Raw genomic sequence first — 8,086 nt, forward strand, 5'->3', positions numbered from 1 at the left:
AATACTTAGAGACCACCCATCTCTATGTATTCAGCATGGCTGAATGGCTTTTCATTTAGGGAAATCAATTTCAAACTGCATTATGGAGATCCTTGGATGCTGACCAGAGTCCTTGAAAGGATCCTAATTAAAGGGAAACATAAGCTTCTCTAGAATACAGACAGTTCAGAAAGTTGGCCCACATAACCAAATCAGCTGAAGAGTGGCCCGGACCCTACATGATGCGTAGGACCACACTTTGCAGATTTCCAGGAATTTTTCAGCATCTGAGTTAATATACAAAAGTTTGATTAAATGGGAAAAAACTGACCAAATTATGATACATGAAAAAGTAAAAAAAAAAGGCACCTTGGACTTTCAGAGACCCCCTACCAAAAGAAAGATTATGCAGGGGGGGAAAAATTCTTGCCTCCATTACTGTATTCTCCAAGAATGCAAAATAATCCTCATTAAATTGTTTGGGAAAATAACCATTCAATTACGACATGGCATAACATCGATTTAAACTTATGCATAACGTTTCACTGCTTCAGTGCATATCTGCTGCTTACAATATTTCTGCAAGGTCTTTAAACTCTCCAGAAGCTTAATATTTATTCTTTCATCTTCTTTCAAATGCTGTTTTGGAATCTCTAAAAAAAAAAAAAAAACAATGTTTGTTTTTCTGTTTTGTATTCTCTTTTTTATGATAAAACATTAAATAATAATGAAGATGAAAAAAGGCACTGGATTTTCAGAAACTACAACAATGAGAAACAAATATGGAATAAGGCCAACCAACATTTCACTTCAGACACAGCTATTAGATGTTGTCATAAGCAAGTGTAGGAAGTTAGCACCCACCCCTCTCCTAGAAGAATGAAATATTTTAAAAAATATTAAAAATGGCAGAATATTGTATTTCCCTGGATGAGAAATGGAGAAACATGTTTTAAGGACAAAGCTGCTCCCTGGAGCTTCCTGGCCAATGGGCCAGAGGCAGAAACTCATTCTCCCCACCTTTGTCAATGGGACCATCATCTGCAACACAATAGGACCCATCTAGCAACAGAAACTCACCACATGGCACCTGGGAAGATTACATCAGCCAGCAAGGCTAGCTAAGACCCCCCCACCCCCTAGGAGTCTGACAACCAATCAGGACACTCTTCCTGTGCCCCGGGAAGTTCAAAGCTTAGAGAGAGCATAAAACTAAGGCACGCCCAGTATGTCAACCCCTTTTCTGTTCAGGAACTCAAACCATGTGATCCTGTCCACCATTAAACCATCTTTCCAAGCAGTGTCCATTTTTCCAGTGTCTTTTTCCCCACTTGGAACTGAACCCAGATGGACATTTCTTCCAACACAAGGGCACCCAGGCCATTACATTTGTATTTTATCCACTAAATAAAATTAAATACAGCTATGAAAATAGTTTATTTAACTGTTTTTTGGATTTTTGTCCTCCCCTGAAAAAAGTAGGATGATGTTCCACATTTTAAAAATATACATTTGATATTAAAGGATCTTTTAAAAAATGTTCTGCCCTAGAAATCAATTTTTAAAAACCTGGAGCTTCTTGTTCCAGTTCTCAAGAAATGCAGCTTTAATCTGGATGAACTTTGGTGTCCATAATTTAAAATGCTGGAATTAAATGTTCTAATTTCTCTAGCTAATATCTGAAGGAATAGAGATTTCCAGAACTCTACATTTTTAAAAAAAAACAAAGTTCAGTGGATATCTTCAAATACCACAGAAATGGGAAACACCCAACTTGATTAGAATATCTATAAAACATATCCTACAATTCAGAAAGTGTTACCAGAATATCAATTACATCTCTGCATAAGTCTTACCATCTTTGGGTTCTGATATATTTTCTTCTTTGGTTGTGGTCTTGAGCTCTTCCACTGCAAGATAGCATCAGAGTGTTTATTAAAAATAACCTAAATGTATCTATTGGACATATGAATTGAGCGGCCTAATCTTACAGCATTTTAAAAAACCATTTTTACTGCTTTGAGGGTTAGGGTTAGGGTCAGAGCCAGGATTAGGGTTAGGGTTCACAAAGTAATATCTTTTCTTCTAAAAAAGCAAAGACATAGTCCACCTATTTTACAACTCTCCACATTTTATCTCTCTCTCTCTCTCTTTCTCAATGTATCTATCAATCATCTGTCATCTATCGCTATATTTCTATTTCTATCTTTATCTCGATCTCTATATATCTATCTCCATATATCTCCATACAGTATCTATCTGTCTGTCTGTCTGTCTATCTATCTATCTATCTATCTATCTATCTATCTATCTATCTATCTATCTATCTATCTATCTATCTATCTATCATCTCTCTCTCTCTCTCTCTCTCTCTCTCTCTCTCTCATCTCTGTCATCTAATAATACTTAGAGACCACCCATCTCTATGTATTCAGCATGGCTGAATGGCTTTTCATTTAGGGAAATCAATTTCAAACTGCATTATGGAGATCCTTGGATGCTGACCAGAGTCCTTGAAAGGATCCTAATTAAAGGGAAACATAAGCTTCTCTAGAATACAGACAGTTCAGAAAGTTGGCCCACATAACCAAATCAGCTGAAGAGTGGCCCGGACCCTACATGATGCGTAGGACCACACTTTGCAGATTTCCAGGAATTTTTCAGCATCTGAGTTAATATACAAAAGTTTGATTAAATGGGGAAAAACTGACCAAATTATGATACATGAAAAAGTAAAAAAAAAAGGCACCTTGGACTTTCAGAGACCCCCTACCAAAAGAAAGATTATGCAGGGGGGGAAAAATTCTTGCCTCCATTACTGTATTCTCCAAGAATGCAAAATAATCCTCATTAAATTGTTTGGGAAAATAACCATTCAATTATGACATGGCATAACATCGATTTAAACTTATGCATAACGTTTCACTGCTTCAGTGCATATCTGCTGCTTACAATATTTCTGCAAGGTCTTTAAACTCTCCAGAAGCTTAATATTTATTCTTTCATCTTCTTTCAAATGCTGTTTTGGAATCTCTAAAAAAAGAAAAAAAAATAACAATATTTATTTTTGTGCTCCACAATTTAGATCACAGGATTGAAAATAATTGAATATTTTTAAATAAATGATTTTTATAAATTTAAAATTTAAAAGAGCCAGTTTGATATAGTGGTTAAGGCCAGGAGTCAACACCTACTCAAAGATACTCACAGAGAGAGATTAAAAAAATACCCCACTTTTATATCTTTGATGAAATAGATAGATGAGAGATATATAGATGATTGATAGATAAATAGATCTAGATAGATGATAGATAGAGCTAGAGATAGATAAATAGTAGGATAAATAGAGAGAGATGATAGATAGATGATAGAGAAATAGAGAGAGATAGAGAGACAGAGAGAGATAGAGGGTGGGGGAAGAGAGAGGGAGAGGGAGAGAGAGAGAGAGAGAGCATTACCAACAGGTCTTTAGATTTGTGGAATATGCATTTTTCTTAAGTTTTCCTTTAGTTGCCATCTTTCGTCATTATCAATTATTCCTAGCCAGGTTGGCTATGGCACAACTGATAGAGAGGGTAATTGTCTTTCTGCCCTGTCTGACCTCTGGCTGTTCCGTGTTGGAAAAGGTGCTGTCCAAGATTGTTCCATTCCCCCAGCCCACAAACTAACTGGTCATAGTTTTTTTAAAGTTGCTATAGGCCAGGGGTAGTCAACCTTTTTATACCTACCGCCCACTTTTGTATCTCTGTTAGTAATAAAATTTTCTAACCGCCCAGTGATTCCACAGTAATGTGCCGTGTATCGTCATCTGTGCATGCCTCTTGCACATCATGGATTGGGTTGTGGGGGGCGCCGGCTACCAGCTCTGCTTGTCTGTTACAGCTGGGTGATGTGGGGGGAGATGTGCGAGCTATTCTGGGACGAGGCTCTTTTGCTTGCAATCGCATTATAGCACCATTTGGTTTCACTTATGTAACGTGAACTAAACTTATGCGCGGGCAATACAAATAGTATATATTCAGAAATTTAAATTGTCATGGGGAATTTTATGAAAACTTAATGAAAATGTTTTTAAATAATGCTATGAATTTTTTTTAAAAAGGCAATTAAATTTAAAAAAAGGAAAGTGCTTCAGTATCGGACAAAACCCCTACTGCCCACCATGAAAGCTGGAACGCTCACTAGTGGGCGGTAGGAACCAGGTTGACTACCACTGCTATAGGCTGAAAAGTGAGCCTCCTGCTACCCCTATGTCACCACCAAAGAATCTGCAAGAGAAGTATTTTCAGGTATTTCTGAGACTAAGAAGTTTATTATTCACAAATTGACTCAGAATAAAAAAAGGAAGAACATTTTCTCATTATCACGTATATGAATATTGAGATCTGTCATTAAAGGGTTAGCAGTATCAATACTTAGAGTGTTACATGCTCAAACTTGCTCAATGTAACATATTCAAATACAATAAAAAGAGAGGTTCAAATAAACTTGAGAATCTAAACCCAGATCCAAAAATTCAGCAATTCCTGCTTTTTGATATCGAAACAGCTTCCTTTTTCTGTCAACAAATTTGGAAGTTTGCAGGGATTTGAACCATAGGCAAACACATTAATTAATTAAACTACAAGCAAAATCATTTAATATAGAATTACTGTATTTTTTGCTCCATAAGACACTCCGGACCATAAGACGCAGCTAGCTTTTGAGGAAGAAAGAAAACAAAAAAATCTGCCTCTTTCTCCCTCCTCCAGTATGTGGCTCGTCAGGGCTCTGCTCCATTGCGCCCACCACCAGTCAACTGAGCAACAGCCTCTCGTAGCTCCACCAATCAGCAGCCACCTAGAAATGGTGATACTGCTGCCTCCTCGGTGTCTGCTGCCTCTGTGGGGAATGCTGGAGCCTTTGCCAACATTCCCCAGCTATCGCCACCACTCGCCACCAGTGCTTGCCACCACCATTCGCCACTGCTACTTGCCTCCACCTATTGGCGGTTGGATCAGCCTCCCAGTATACTGCAATCAGCTGTTCCACCACCTGTTGCTGCCGCCACCTGTTGTCGCTTCTGCCTATCGCCGCTGTCTATCACCACCACCTATTGCCGCCACCTATCACCACCACTGTTGTCACTGCCACCTGTTGCTGCCACCGCTGCCTATCACCACCACCGTTCACTGTGCAAATGGCGGTGGCAGCAAACGTTGTCATCGTCAACAGGTGGCAGAGATAGCCGGCGATCCCTGCCACCTGGAACAGCTGATCAGCAGTATTCCAGGAGGTCAATCCAACCACCAATAGGTGGTGGTGGCGATAGGCAGCACTGGCGACAGGCTATTCGCCACTGCTAGCTGTCGCCACCGCCGCATCAACCCCCTCCCCCCTGCCACCCCAGCCCTGTTTTTGACGCAATATTCATTCAATAAGATGCACAGACATTTCCACCCACTTTTGGGGAACAAAAAAGTGTGTCTTATGGAGCAAAAAATATGGTATATAACAAAAGCAATCTGTGTTCCTAAAGGAAGGAGAGAACTTTTCAAAGATATCATACCTTTACTTCTTCCTCCAGTACAGACAAGGAAAGGCAAAAACATCAAGAACAATAGATCCATACTGTTCACAATCTATGCATCCATATGACAAAATAATTGTGGACAAGTCTGTTTTTTTTACCAGAATCCCTCCTGTCATTTTTTGTGGTTACTCATTATGACATCATCACATCTTCCTGACTCATAATGAACCAGTTGAATAAGTAAAGACACCTAATGCTATCAATACATTTTCCATTTGCTAAAATCATTTATGTTACACATAGACATGCTTCACAAAATGAGTGATTAGAGTTAAGACAATTGTGTAAATATTTGTCTAGATCCACTGTGCAAACAATAAAGCCTGACAGGTCCAAAAATAGAATTTGAGATTTTTATATCCTATTCATAACTTTTGATACCCAAGTATATAATTATTTTAGCCATTGTCCCATGCAGGATGAAGGCCTTGTCTGCCTGTTTCCAACCAATATGGTCCTGAGCTTTCTTTTGCCAATTGGGCTCGCAACACTTGCTGTTGTCATCAATCCATCTTGTTTTGGTCTTTTTCGAATGTGCTTTTATCAAATAGGATCCAGTCTAGGACTGCCTTGGGCCACCTGCCATCAGTTCTTCTTGCTATGTGACCAGCAATTTGAATTTCCATTTCAATTCTTTTACTCTCGTGATGATATTGTATACTTTTGTTTGTTCTCTAATCTTTCTATCTTGTCTTGTAATGCTGAGCATGTATCTTTCCATGGCGCTTTCTGCCACTTGTAGCTTTTGTATCGACTGTGAGATTAGTGCAGTGGTGGGTTTCAAAGTTTTTTTACTACTGGTTCTGTGGGCGTGGCTTGGTGGGCACGGCATGGCTTGGTGGGTGTGGCTTGGTGGGCATGGCAGAGGAAGGATACTGTAAAATCTCCATTCCCTCCCCGCCCCAGGGGAAGGTTACTGCAAAATCCCCATTTCCTCCCAATCAGCTGGGACTTGGGAGGCAGGGAATAGATGGGGGAGGGGGCCAGTCAGAAGTTTTACTACTGGTTCTTCGAGCTACTCAAAATTTTCACTATCAGTTCTCCAGAACTGGTCAGAACCTGCTGACCAGAGGTGCTACCCACCTCTGTATTAGTGTCCATGTTTCATACCCATGTACAGTATATACAAAAGCTGAAAGGAGCCCTTTAAATAAATGAAATGAATGCAACATGTAGTATCAGAAGCTTCCTCACAGTCTCAGGGATCACTCTGACATATACTAAGAATTGGAATTTTAGCTTTGTTTATGGAAAGTACGTCCTCAAACTAACCTGATGCTTAAGAGTTAAGCTGGGGTGAGGGGTTATTTTTAGAAAGATATTTTTAGTCAACATCTTCCAGCCTTTCCTGGAAGTTTCTCAACCTTGATAAGTTTAAGATGGATCGACATCAGCTCCCATTTTTCCCACCCATCCAGAATTCTGAGAGTTGAAGTCAAGGCATCTTACAGTTGCCAAGGTTGAGAGACAGAGCCTTAAACAAAGGGCCATAGGCACTTATCTTTTACTAATGGAGCTAAGAGTGTATTTCCAGCCAAGCTACTTTCCTGAAACCAAACTGGAGCTCACGACTCAACTGTTTAGGTATTGTCTGAGAATATTATTCATCCAGGCCATGCACAGAAAAACAGGACAACCCCTGAGCATTTCTGGAAGAATCTGCAATCTCAGTTGCGCTGTTGACACACAATCATATTTATATAATCCACTACTTAACATCTGCAAATTGAATTGATTTATTGATGACAAGCTTCTATAAAAACTAATTATAGCATTTCCCCCCCCCCCCACTAGTTTTAAAGGATTTAACTAGCTCAGGTTTCAGAGAAGTGGAAAATGCTGCTGGTCCAACATTGTTGTTAACAAATGTAGTTGTAAATATTGTAATTGGGCTGTATCTGATAGATGATATTAACACAGAGTAGGTTAAATTTTTCATCTTCATCATCTGTCAGTTGGTCAAAGTCAACATCTGTCCTTGAAGTACAATGTGATCTATTATTCACACAAAACCTCATTAAAGTGTGTGTGTCTGTGTGTATGTTTGTGGGTGGGTGGGTGGGTGTGCATGGCACACCATTTTCTTACCCTGGAAAAAAGAGTGGTTATGAGCTGAAGGTACGTTCTCCAAACTTGTGGGTTGGTTTCCAAACATTTAGTTACCAGGCTAGGTAATATCTTCAGCAGAGTTTAGGGAATGTCAATGGCTGTGTTCTGTTTATAAGGGCTTCAGGCAGGGGTGAAATCCAGCAGGTTCTGACAGGTTCTGGAGAACCGGTAGCGGAAATTTTGAGTAGTTCAGAGAACCAGCAGATACCACTTCTGGCTGGTCCCAGAGTGGGGTGGGAATGGAGATTTGGCAATATCCTTCCCCTGCCACGCCCACAAGCCACACCCACAGAACCAGTAGTAAAAAAATTGGATTTCACCATTGGCTTCAGGTGTGGGTGCGTCAAATGAGGTGATGAGTCAGCTGTGAGTCATCAGGGAGTCTTTTGATGGGTCTTGTGATAAGGCAATTACCTAGATTACCTA

This window comes from Ahaetulla prasina, chromosome 2, assembly GCF_028640845.1.
Source record: "Ahaetulla prasina isolate Xishuangbanna chromosome 2, ASM2864084v1, whole genome shotgun sequence".
Taxonomy (NCBI): Eukaryota; Metazoa; Chordata; class Lepidosauria; order Squamata; family Colubridae; genus Ahaetulla; species Ahaetulla prasina.